This window comes from Microtus pennsylvanicus, chromosome 21 (assembly GCF_037038515.1).
Source record: "Microtus pennsylvanicus isolate mMicPen1 chromosome 21, mMicPen1.hap1, whole genome shotgun sequence".
In the NCBI taxonomy this organism is placed as follows: Eukaryota; Metazoa; Chordata; class Mammalia; order Rodentia; family Cricetidae; genus Microtus; species Microtus pennsylvanicus.
The window spans coordinates 4690912-4703128 of record NC_134599.1 but is presented as its reverse complement, the minus strand read 5'-3'; positions in this window follow the sequence as shown (position 1 = coordinate 4703128).

The following is a 12217-nucleotide window of genomic DNA, read 5'->3' as shown; positions in this document are numbered from 1 at the left end:
CTAGCCGTGCGGGAGGCCGGGTGCCAGGGACGCAACCCGGCCGCACGTATTACAACAGACTGCCTTTCTCTGCTCCGCTGGCAGCTGCTTTGATTCGCCTCCTCCAGGCTTCCAGCATAAGGCTTCTGTATGTCAGTGTTGGGCACCCATGTTGGCCAAACGAGGGCCACTGTAACCTGGTCTCGGATCCAGACCATCTAAAGCTCCCTGCTCCTGCTTGCCACAAGATTGTTGTTGAAATCCTTTTAGTTATTCATTTTTCTTTCATTAATTTTGTGTGTGTGTGTGTATATATGGTGTAAGGACATGTTTGTGTGGGTGCACACCCGTGGAGGCCAGAGGTCAGCGTCAGGTGTCTTTCTCAGTCACTGTCTAGTTTTTGAAGCAGAGTTTCTCAGTGAACCTGTAGCTCACCAATTTGGTTAGACCTCCTTTCTTTGCCCCGCCCCTTCTCCATGCTGGGGCTATAGACATGTGCCACAACGCCCGACTTTTTAGTGGGTTCTGGGGGTCCAAACCCAAATCCTCAGGCTTACATGGCAGGCACTTCCTCCCCAGCCCACAGAGCATTTTATTTTAGGGAAAGCAGTTCCGCTTCCCACTGCAACAAGACTGTAGAGTGCTGTACCCTGCTACCCGAGCCCAGATACATCTTAGACGATGGGTCAGAAGTGGGGCATGGGGATGAAAAGGAGGATGCCCATGGTTTGCTTCCATTTCCAGACTCCTAGCTGGTGCCAGTCTAGGAACCCTAACAAAAAGACCTTTTCACTCAGACATGTAAATATACATTTTGGCTGTCCCTTAAGTGAATGATGTCTAGTCCCCTCTTTCCTCAGTTTCCCAAGTTTTTTTTTGTAAGGGCCCAGCTGCTGTTGGTAGTTTTGAGTTTAAAGTTTTTGTTTGCAGCTACCAGATAGTGTATAGAAAACCAAACAATTATTTGGTAATGTGTGTTGGTCACTTTACAAGGAAGGAAAATACTTAGAATTATGTTGCTAATTTAAAGAACCCCTCCCCACGCCTTTTGTTCAGGTCGACTTAGCCTAGATTATAATATAGTAGAACTGCTGGCGAAGCCATGCTTATGTGAGAAGGAGGCTCATGTCATGTCTCCGAGTGAAGTTTCTTAGAGACTACCTGTGATAAAGACCATGACCAAAATCAACTCAGTAGGAAAGGGCTTATTGGCTTATATGTCCTGACTACAGCCTACCGTGAAAGGAAGTCAAGACCGGAACCTGGAGGCAGGAAATGAAGCAGAGCTCATGGAGGGGTGCTGCTGACTGGCTCGCTCCCCAATAGCTTGCTCAGCCTACCAAGGGGTGGTACCGTCCCAAGGCCCTCCCACATCAATCATGAATCAAGAAGACATCCTTGTCTGTAGATAGTCTGAGGCCCTCAACTGAAGTTCCTCTTCCCTGATAACTCTAACTTGTGTCAAATTGAAAAAAAAAATCTATCCAGGACATGGAATCTAACATGTCAGTCAAATATACCCGAATATTATAAGTCAGCGGACCTTAGACCTATTAAAGTGTTTGATAGTATATAAGTTGCTTTGCTCTGTGTAACAGGTCGAGACATGAACTCACCTCTATGTTGAAAAAGGTATTATAAATTATATGGCTTTAATTTAGAAAGAAAACCTCATATGATTTAACTCTCCCACAGTGAATATGGACTTTAAAGCCTCATGTTGTACAAGGTAAATGCAAACAGCTTTATCTGTCAGTTAAAAACAAGAACACTGGTAACTAATGTGTGATTCTCTCCTTCTCTCCCTCCCTCCCTCGGTCCCCCCCCCCCCCAGGACCCGGAATTCCTCCTGCTCTTCCTCTTCTACTCTTCCTCCTAGATTGTGAACAGGTTTGTCCGACAAGCTGCAGTGGTAGCTCAGAGTTTTTCTTTACAATGCACTCGCAGGGAAAAGCAGACATCCACAAGCTGCTCCTTCTGGTTTAATTTTCTAAATGAGGATAGGGAACTTGAGATTTTAATGACTTGTTGCTACCGGAGGAATAAATACAGGAGGAAATAACGTTGCCTATAGAGGTATATTATTTGTGTTTTAATAAATAAAGCTTGCCTGAAGATCAGTGCAAAGCAGCCACATTAGTCAGCCATCCAGGCCAGGCAGTGGTGGTGCACACTTTTAATCCCAGCACTAGAGAGGAATATAAGACGGGAGAAGATGGGTCTCATTCTCAGTCTCAATCTGAGGATTCGTGGAGGCAGGATCGTCATTTCAGTCCGTGGTAGAGGTAAGAGCCAGTGGCTGACTGCTTGGCTTTTCTGATCTTCAAGTTGAACCCCAATATCTGTCCCTGTGTTTTTATTATTCATGCTACAGTTGTCAGCTGGGGGCTCTGTTACTATTGTTCCAGGTAACGTGTGTTCTGCTAAGGAGACCCATTGCCTGCCAGCTGCCCTCAGTGGAGGCTGAGTTTTGAGTGCTGGGATATGAATGACCCCGATCTTAAGGATTTAATGATATCAGAAGATCAAAGTAGAATTTCAAATCCGGCAGCTGGCTCATGTACTTGGAGAGTAGATGACTGAGCCTGTGTGTTGATGGTCTCAGGTGGTCTCTCTGGACTGGCCATCACTGGAGGGTGACCGTGAGAAATGTTCCCTCCGCAAGAGGCAGTAGGAATCACCCACAGAAGGTTTGAAGAGGTGAGTGTTTCAGGGCGGTGATAGCTCATGCTGCCACTCCCTAACGTGAATAACAGGCTCTCACGTGGCTGAAGATCAGACCGTCTGTGATTCATTCTTAATGCACCCTCCCCTTTTATCTCATCTGCACGCATTATGGTTTGTGGCAACCTCTCAGCTTAATCAAGTGCACAACCGATTTCAAATCATAAGAGTGCTCTGTTAAGAGTATTTATTTGTTAAATAATTCTTTACTTAACTAAAGAGTATTTCATAATGTTTCTTTTCAAAGTAACTGTCTGGCTTGCTAAATAGAACTATAAATTGACAAGGTAATTGCAGGCAATTGCATGGGATACAGATTTACTAGGTCATATGGAAAGAAATCCTTTTAAAAAGAGAAAAGAGGCTAGAGAGATGACTTTGTGGCTAAGGGTGCTTGGTGTTTTTCTAGAGGATTTGAGTTGAGCTACCATCACCCCGCCCCCAACAGTGCAGGGTGTCTCACAACTGCCTATAACTCCAGCTCCAGGGGAGCCGATGCTCTCTTCTGGCCTCTTCAGGCACTGCATGTACACTGGATGCTTGTACACAGACACATGCATATAAATCAAAAGTGAAAACAAATGTTAAAAGAGAAGCTATAGCTTGATCTTAGTATCATATAAGGTTGGATTTTTTAAAGTAGCTTTTTAGGAACCCTGTATTGTTCTCAGTTAGGGACGCAGCTGTGTATTCTTTACTTTCTCTTTTTAGGTTGGGATGCTATGCATTGCTCTTGCTGGGCATGTGTGTGCTTTTCTGTATAATCACATATATAGCTTCTCAGTTAATATATGACTACTAGGAATTTAAACATTTAATTGATGAAATATAGTTTTAAATTATTAAAAGCAAATAATTATAAACCTAGGAGTTTATGGTGTCAAATAAAAATTTAATGACATGGCTCTCTCTGCAAATCCAATATTTGGGGGTCAGATCAATGAAGCCAATGAACTCCACTAAGACACTCTTGGCTGCATTAGCACCTGCCAAGCGAGTCTGAAGGTTTCTCAGCATTGACTTGGATAATACTCAGGAGTGGTATAGCGGACACCCCAAGTTTTAACCAAGGGTTTTTCTCTAGTTGCTGAGCAGACCTGGGGAAGAGAGGAGACACTGTGTATGACAGATACCACTGCTGACCAGTGCTAAGTGAAGAAATACTGTAAATGCAGCCCGGCTAGGCAGAGTGATATAGTGGGGAGGGGTGGTGTCATGTGAGCGCCTCACTATAAAGCTGTGGGTGAAGTTAACAAGGCCGTGAGAAGGGAATGAGAAGTCAGAATGGCTGGACACTGTCACCTTCAGATGTGTGACACAGATAGCCACAGTTTATTACCATAAAGTACAGGAATTATGGGAAGAGGTACTTTTAATTTTGATTTTATTTCTGTGTGTGTGGGTATTTTGCCCGCATGTATGTCTGTGAACCATCTGCATGCCTGGTGCCCATGAAGGCTAGAAGAAAACGTCAGATCCTTTGGAAATGAAGTTACAGATAGTGTGAGCTGCATTGTGGGTGCTGGGAATTGAACCCCAGTCTTCGGGTTCTGGAAGAGCAGCCAGTGCTCTTAGCCACTGGGCCATCTCGCTAGTCCCTGGTTTTTAAAACTGGAGCTACCAATCAGATCATCTTATGGCCAAACTTAGAAGTATTTGCTCGTTCTCTCTCGCTTGCTCACTCTTGCTCCCTTTCTCTTTCCACTGTGCTTGTTTACTTTGTAATGCAATAGAAAAACCCCAGTGTTATCTGTCTCTGCAGCGGCACCAGAGCGCTACTGAAGAAAACTTGAGGAGTCTGACGGGAGTGGTAATTAGAAACAACCTAGCTATCGGAGTAAACCTGTGCAGCGTGCAGGCGGAGACGGCTAACTGAGCCTTCCTATGACATCTTTTATCTTAATTAGGGTAGTAGGCTCAACTTGCCATTCTGATTATGCAGCCGTTTACTTGAGCTGAATTAGCATGTTTTAACATATTTATTCATTAGGTCTTATGCCCACAATAAATTAAACTTTATAGGTAATCAAAACATGGTTATGCGATGTAATTACAGCTCTCTGAATTAGAGTTTAAGGAAGTTACTGCCATACTCTGTGTGACCTCAGTGTCTCCTAACAGCAAGTATTAATAGCATTGTAAAATTTCTAGTAATGTGCAGTTTAGGTCTGGGTTGATTTACAGATGGGTGGCTTCTGCAGAGCTGGTAGTGCTGAGCAGAGCCTTTAGGCACAGCGGTAGCAGCCTCACAGGGAGTATCCTCTGATTTAGGGTAAGTCACTAGCCACGAGCACTTCATTTCCTGTGACAGTACCCTGGGAAGTTGTTAAGTTCATGATAGGGTCAAGTGGGACTTGATTGCACACAAAAGTGGGGTGGCGTACCTAGTCATGCCCTGGGACAGCTTTGTGGGTATTCGTTCCCATGTTTTGTTACCTACCTGCTGGGTAATTTACACTTGTTTATTAATTTTTGTGTTTATATAGAGGCATGCACACATGTGGAGGTCAGAGAACAAAGTGTGGGGGCTGGTTCTGTCCTTTCACTTTGTGTTTGTGGGTCTTTTCTTCTTCTTCTTCTTCTTCTTCTTCTTCTTCTTCTTCTTCTTCTTCTTCTTCTTCTTCTTCTTCTTCTTCTTCTTCTTCTTCTTCTTCTTCCTCCTCCTCCTCCTCCTCCTCCTCCTCTTCCTCTCCTTCCTCCTTTTCCTCTTTTTCTTCCTCTCCCTCCTCCTCCTCTTCTTCCTCTTCCTCCTTCTCCCTTTTGAACAAAGGAAGTGTTCATATGTTCTTACAATCATTCCCCTTCTCCCCAAGTTGTACCATTTCCGTGGCTTGTCCGGAAAGCTGTCAGCAATGACTACTGAGGTTACTCCAAGTCCTCATCTCCAGGTGATCAGGGAGTAGATGCGATGTTTACTCCCCACTATTGGAGTTGGACAGCTCGCCTCTTCCTCCCTATATATAACAAGGAGGCAATGGGTGATGTGATGAGCTTATCATCCTCTGATGGGTCCCATGGGCCAGTGTTGCTTCACAGGACCACACAGGAGTCACTAGTGAGCCTTGCAGAAGGGTCCAGTAAAAGTGACTCAGTTCTCTTCTGTGCTGGCTTGAAAGAAAATGACCCCCATAGGGATCATTAGGAGGCGTGGTCTTGTTGGAGGAAGTGTGCCTTTGTGGAGGTAAGTTTTGAGGTTTCATACATGCTCAAGCCACACCCAGTGTCTCAGACCATTTCCTGTTGCTTGTGGGTCAGGATGTAGTTGCAGGGAGCCGGACAGGATCGCCATTACAAGATGGCGCCGACATTGTGTCTTGTTGGAAATAAACAACTCCATATTTGGCTATGCCTTTGGGAGCTGCGTGTCCCCCGCTTCCCGCACGCGTGGTGGTTTAGAGTCCTTGGGCCTATCCTGACGCAGTCTGGTGTCAGCTGATGGTGGCAGCCAATCACAGGGCAACCTGTGTGCCTACTCCCTATATAAGCAGCTGCTTTAGTGCTCTTGGCCCCCTCGCTTTCTGCTCTCCCTCAACCAAGGGCACTCCATTAAAGCGTGATCTGAGAAGAATCCTCGTGTGGTGGTTGTTCTTCCTCGCTGGTCGAGAAGTTCGCCGCATGTAGTAATCTCAGTTTCTTCTCTGGTGCCATGTCTGCCATGTCTCACCATGATGATAATGGACTAAATCTCTGAAAACATAAGCCACCCCAATTTAATGTTTCCCTTTATAAGAATTGCCATGGCATGGTGTTTCTTCACAGCAATAGAAACCCTAAGTAAGACAGCGTCCAAGTGAAGGGCTTCATTCTCAGCGGTTGCTCCTGAGCATGAGCAGGAAGGTGGAACATGAATGCTAGCTGGGGGTGTGTGAGAGGTTTTAGGGTGCTACCACCTGATCCCCAACTGCAAACCAGTGGGAACAGGGTCTGGCCAGATACCCCAGCACAGCTGCCCTCAGATGGGTCTGTCTGTCCATCCTCAGATGGGTCGGCTAGTGGAGGATGCCTTCACCACGAATCTGGAAGACTGCATTGAATATGGAAGAGAACCCGAGGGTTCTAGAAAGGTAAAGATTTAAACTCCAGGATATTGCTTTTATTGTGAGTCACTGAGAAAAGATTATGTGCTTTTGATGACCATTGGTAATGAATAATTAAGGAGAATTTCAGTTCCCGGGCACTTTGCAGAAGAATTGTAATTAGCCAAATGGGGCTCTTGGCTCTTGCTGTTTCTTTCATCTTGTTCTTGTGCTCATCCTCATCTGGGCTGAGTTCTCCTCAGGCCGCGTTTAAGCAGCCTTTGAAGGAGAAGCTGAGTTCTTCAACTGGGATTGGACTTGGAATGTCAACACAATAACCCAAGGGTGGTGCTGGAGACGGGGGATCTCAGCAGTGTCCACGGGTGAGAATTGCAGGGTGTGGCGATGGGGTTATGGTGACATCAGATTTCTGTCTTGTAGACTCTTTCGAGGGAGCGAGAAGGATGTGGGGTCACAGGGTGCTTGCTCCTGGAGGAACTGGGGAGCTCCATTTTCATGCTGCGTGTTTAAAAGGCACGTGCTTGAGGGGGTATTTTGAATGAGAAAAATAATTTCTGTTCATCTGGGGAAATGTCAGTGACATTGTATTTGGGATTCAGACAAATTTCCAGTGTCACTTACCAACTAGCTGATGGCCTGCTCCCAGCTGTGAGGGCTCTGCCATTCCTACCTTTGTTCCTGCCTTGACTGTGACACTCGAGGGTGGCCCCATGCCTCCTCTCTGGAGAACCTGAAAAAAAAGGATGTATTAAGACTGCTCTCTGGGCTGAGTAGATGGCTCAGTGGGCAAAAACCACATGCTCCTTGCACATGAAGACCTGAGTTTGGATCCTAGCACCCACATATCGAACCAGGTGTGACTCCACTTGTCTGTAATGCTAGCAGTGTCAGGGAGAGGGACAGCAGGATTGCTGGGCCTTGCCGGCTGCCAGCCTAACCCCACTGGGCTGATGTCTCCATAAAGAAGCCCTGCCGGTTTTGCTCAAACATGACTTAGTCTCATGTCTCCCATTTGCACGCCGGAAGACACTGCCACACAGTTGGGGCCAGGACCTCTGGGGTGCTGCTGGTTCTCACCAACCAGACAGGTTTGGTAGTCTTGTGCCTCCAGTTCCATGGCCAGCAGCTGGTAGTCCTGCAACAACAGCTAATTATGAATGGCCAGTGGGTCTCCAAAGAACATCCCAGTGAGAGCAAGGAGGTGTAAACGATGACAGTTCCTATGAGTGAGGCAGAGAAGACCTGAGCTCTGCAATTCCTAGCATCCCAGGAATTCAGCGAGGATTGATTTCGAGACAGCACAGGCTGCCTATTGATTCATCAAACACAGAGCAGGGGCTGAGGGCTCTGACCCTGAGAGAGACACAGGTGTCTGGTACCAGGACTTTGAGAAAAGGGCTGTGCTTGAGAAATGAAGCCTCACACCCAGGGGAATGGTCAGAGGCGGGTAGCCCACCTGAGACCCAGTTGCCAATATTGAATGAAAGGCGAAGCCACCAGTGGATGAGCTAGCAGATTTGTTGTAAGTGAAAGAGAGCGGATCTGTTGAGGGTGGAGCAGGTGGGTAGGGTCCCAGCGTGAAGTGATTACCTTTCAGTGAGCTGTACCACTGAGCAAATGTCACAGCAGCAGAGTTAGCCTAAGAGGTTTATTGGGGGAGGGGAAAGCGGAAGAGTGAAAGGGTGAAAAGGTGATTCCTCTTTCCGTCTATCGGGATCGCTGGCAGAATGTTGCAAAAGTCCCATAAAGTATTAGGATACAAAGTGCTGGGAAGCAGATTTTTTGGTAGGCTTATTCCCCATAACTGAGGCAGAACGAGTCAGTAGCTTTTTATCAAGCGAGGATAGAATGAGAAAGGCACAAGCCGTCCCAGAGAGTCGTCACTCAAAGACCTAAGGGTCCAAGAAATGACAAAGGCACAGGCCATCTAGTGAGTCAACATGCAAAGGGTGGGGACTGAGGGATCTGAGCCCGAGAGAGCCATGGTTGCCTGGCACCAGGGCTTAGCGAGGGCAGAAGGTGAGAAACCATGCTGGAGAGAGGAGTCCTCACGCATGGGAAATATCCAGAGGTGGTAGACAGGAGGGGCTCACCAGTCATGCTGGTATTGGATGAAGGGGCCCAGCAATCCGATGAAGTGAGGCGGTTCAGGGTCCTGGTGTGTCTCAAACTGCCGGCAGGCAGGAGAAAATGTCAGGAGAGCCTTTCTGGTCAGGGAACCAATGTTATAATTTAACAAAGAAATGGCAGGGAGGAATCACACCATGCAACAAAGCTCACATAGGAGATTCATTGGAAGAGGAGAGAAAAGGAGCAGAGACCAGTCCCTGGAGACAAGAGTATCTAACAGAAGAGAGAGAGATGGGAACGTAGTGAATGTGCACAGGAGGTGTCCTTAGTGGCTGCAGCTGAGGACGTATCCCGTTAGGACCGTAAGGAAGGTCAGTACAGATGGCCTGGGGTCTGGGATCTGGAGCCTCCGGGGCAGGAGATAGAAGGTCTGCCATGTGGAGCCTGACTCCCTCCTTTGTGCCTGAGTCCACTGGACACAGCCTGTGCAGTGTCCTCAGTTGCCACCACTGAGATCATCACTCATCCATCGTAGGGCGGTAATTCCTCCTCTGTGAGGGAAAACTGGAAGCTTCACTGCTGGAAGCCTGGGTGCTGGCCCTGGAATCTCACCTGGATTCACCCTGTCCCTTGTCATGATGGACCGTGACTCAGAACAAGAGTGACCCCTTTAACCATGGGTGCAATAGCTCTAATCTTGGTTGTCAGATTGACGATGTGAAGCCAACTACAACCTAAGCACGGCACACCTATGGGGGGTTCTTTTGACTGAATCCTTTGAGGTGGGCAGACCCTCCCTGAATCCGAGCCACACACCTTTTAGTGGTTGCCCACATAAAAGGACATGGAAGAAGCAAGCGTTCGCTTTCTGCCCTCACTCTGGCAAGTTTACATACCCTGCTGCTGAGATGATCCTTCCTTAGTATTAAGATCTACTACTCCGGAATTCCAACATAGATTAAAGACAACTACCAGACTCTTGGCCTTTCCATCAGGAGACAGTCATCGCTGGCTAGCTGGACCACAGCCACTCTAATTATATATATACTCATATGTACACACACACACACACACACACATATATATACATACATATACAAGTATATGTATACATGCACATATATAGTACGAATATAATGGGCATATTACAACATCTCATATATACTCTACACACACACACACACACACTCCTGCACGCATGCACAAGTGCACATATCCCTTTAGTGATGAGCTGATTTGTTCTGACTTGCTATTATCCCTTGCCAAGGGAGGCACCAGTCATGAGTTGTATCAGAATTCTGGTTTGTGTCTTTGCTCCTTTTTTGGGGAGTAGTGTCATAGTACCTTGGCTGATTCCTTTTCCCTTCTTCATTGATTAAAAATCATTAGCATTTTCTCTTGATGTGCATGTCCTGTGAGCTATAAAGAGGTGTGTAATATATGGTTCCTGTACTCTAGAATGGCTCTTCTGACCCAGGATGGAGAAGGGAGTGAGTGACGCCCAGGGCCTTCTAACCAGCCCACAGACTGCATGGGACGTCTGTCTGCGAAGGCCTCAGTTGCCCACAGCAGGCCCCAAGCAGCTCATTTAGCTGTATTTTCCTTCTGGTCTCATACAAATCAGCTGCCCAGTGTAAGCCTGTGGTTGGGTCAGATAAGTACGGAATTGAACAGCTTCTAAGTCTGTGAAGTTCAGGTGTGGAGTTTGGGGGTGCTACACTGACGGCTATCCAGGGTGGGTACTGACGGCTATCCAGGGTGGGCACTGACGGCTATCCAGGGTGGGTACTGACGGCTATCCAGGGTGGGCACTGATGGCTATCCAGGGTGGGTACTGACGGCTATCCAGGGTGGGCACTGACGGCTATCCAGGGTGGGTACTGACGGCTATCCAGGGTGGGCACTGACGGCTGTCCAGGGTGAGGTACTGACGGCTATCCAGGGCCATGCACTGACGGCTATCCAGGGTGAGGTACTGACGGCTATCCAGGGCCATGCACTGACGGCTATCCAGGGTGGGCACTGACGGCTATCCAGGGTGGGCACTGACGGCTATCCAGGGTGAGGTACTGACGGCTATCCAGGGCCATGCACTGACGGCTAGCCAGGGTGGGCGCTGATGGCTATCCAGGGTGGGCACTGACGGCTATCCAGGGTGGGCACTGACGGCTATCCAGGGTGAGGTACTGACGGCTATCCAGGGTGGGCACTGACGGCTATCCAGGGCCATGCACTGACGGCTAGCCAGGGTGGGCGCTGATGGCTATCCAGGGTGGGCGCTGACGGCTATCCAGGGTGGGTACTGACGGCTATCCAGGGTGGGCGCTGACGGCTATCCAGGGCCATGCACTGACGGCTATCCAGGGTGGGCGCTGACGGCTATCCAGGGTGGGCGCTGACGGCTATCCAGGGCCATGCACTGACGGCTATCCAGGGTGGGCGCTGACGGCTATCCAGGGTGGGCACTGACGGCTATCCAGGGTGGGCGCTGACGGCTATCCAGGGTGGGCGCTGACGGCTATCCAGGGTGGGCGCTGACGGCTATCCAGGGTGGGCGCCTTTCACTCAGGGAGCCACCTGCCGCCACACCTGGGGCTGTGCTGGGTTTCTCATAGGAGCACTTGGGAGGCTGAGGAGGACAATCAGAGTTCAATGTTAGTCTGGACTACATGGGGGCGGGGCCTTGTCTCAACAAACAACCTGTACCCACAGATTTTAGGCTAGAATTGAAAACGAGCCGTTGAGAAATCAGGAAACAGTTACCCACACTTTGTCAAGCCTTGCTTGCATTTTTCCTTCAGAACTTGCCAATGACAAGGCACACTCTTCTCACGCGGCTTTAGCGGGGCCCACGGTGGCCCTTCATCATTGGCAAAGCTCCTTGACAGTCGATGCAACATTGTGAGAACAAAATTGTTAATCCAGTGTGTATTCTGGATCTTAAACGCTTGCATGGACATTAGCTTGTACTTTTCTTCTCTGAGTCCAATTCCCGACAGTATGACTGTAGAGGTTTGGTGTAGCATTTCTGAAAACGGGTATGGGTTTGTGTTTACAAATGCTGTGGGGTGAGGTCTCTCGGATTCCGTGCAGGGCCCAGGGGTGTGAGCCAGCTTCATACTACCAGCAGGAGATGGATGGTGCCACTCAGCCGGAGCAAACAGCCTGGGGTGGGGTCAGGGAGCATGCTCTGTCTCAGGACCTATGGGCTGTCCCAGCTCCTGCCTCGGCCACTGGCTCTGGACAGCTGACTGGTGTCCTGGTGTGGCTGCTGCTTCCTGCTTTGGCACACCCTGGTCACCACACACCCTGGTCACCTGGGAGGTGAAGGTAGACCTCTAGGGTCTGCTGTCTCTGTTGGGCCTGTAACGGAAGGTTCCACAGATGAAGCTTCCATGTACAGAGAG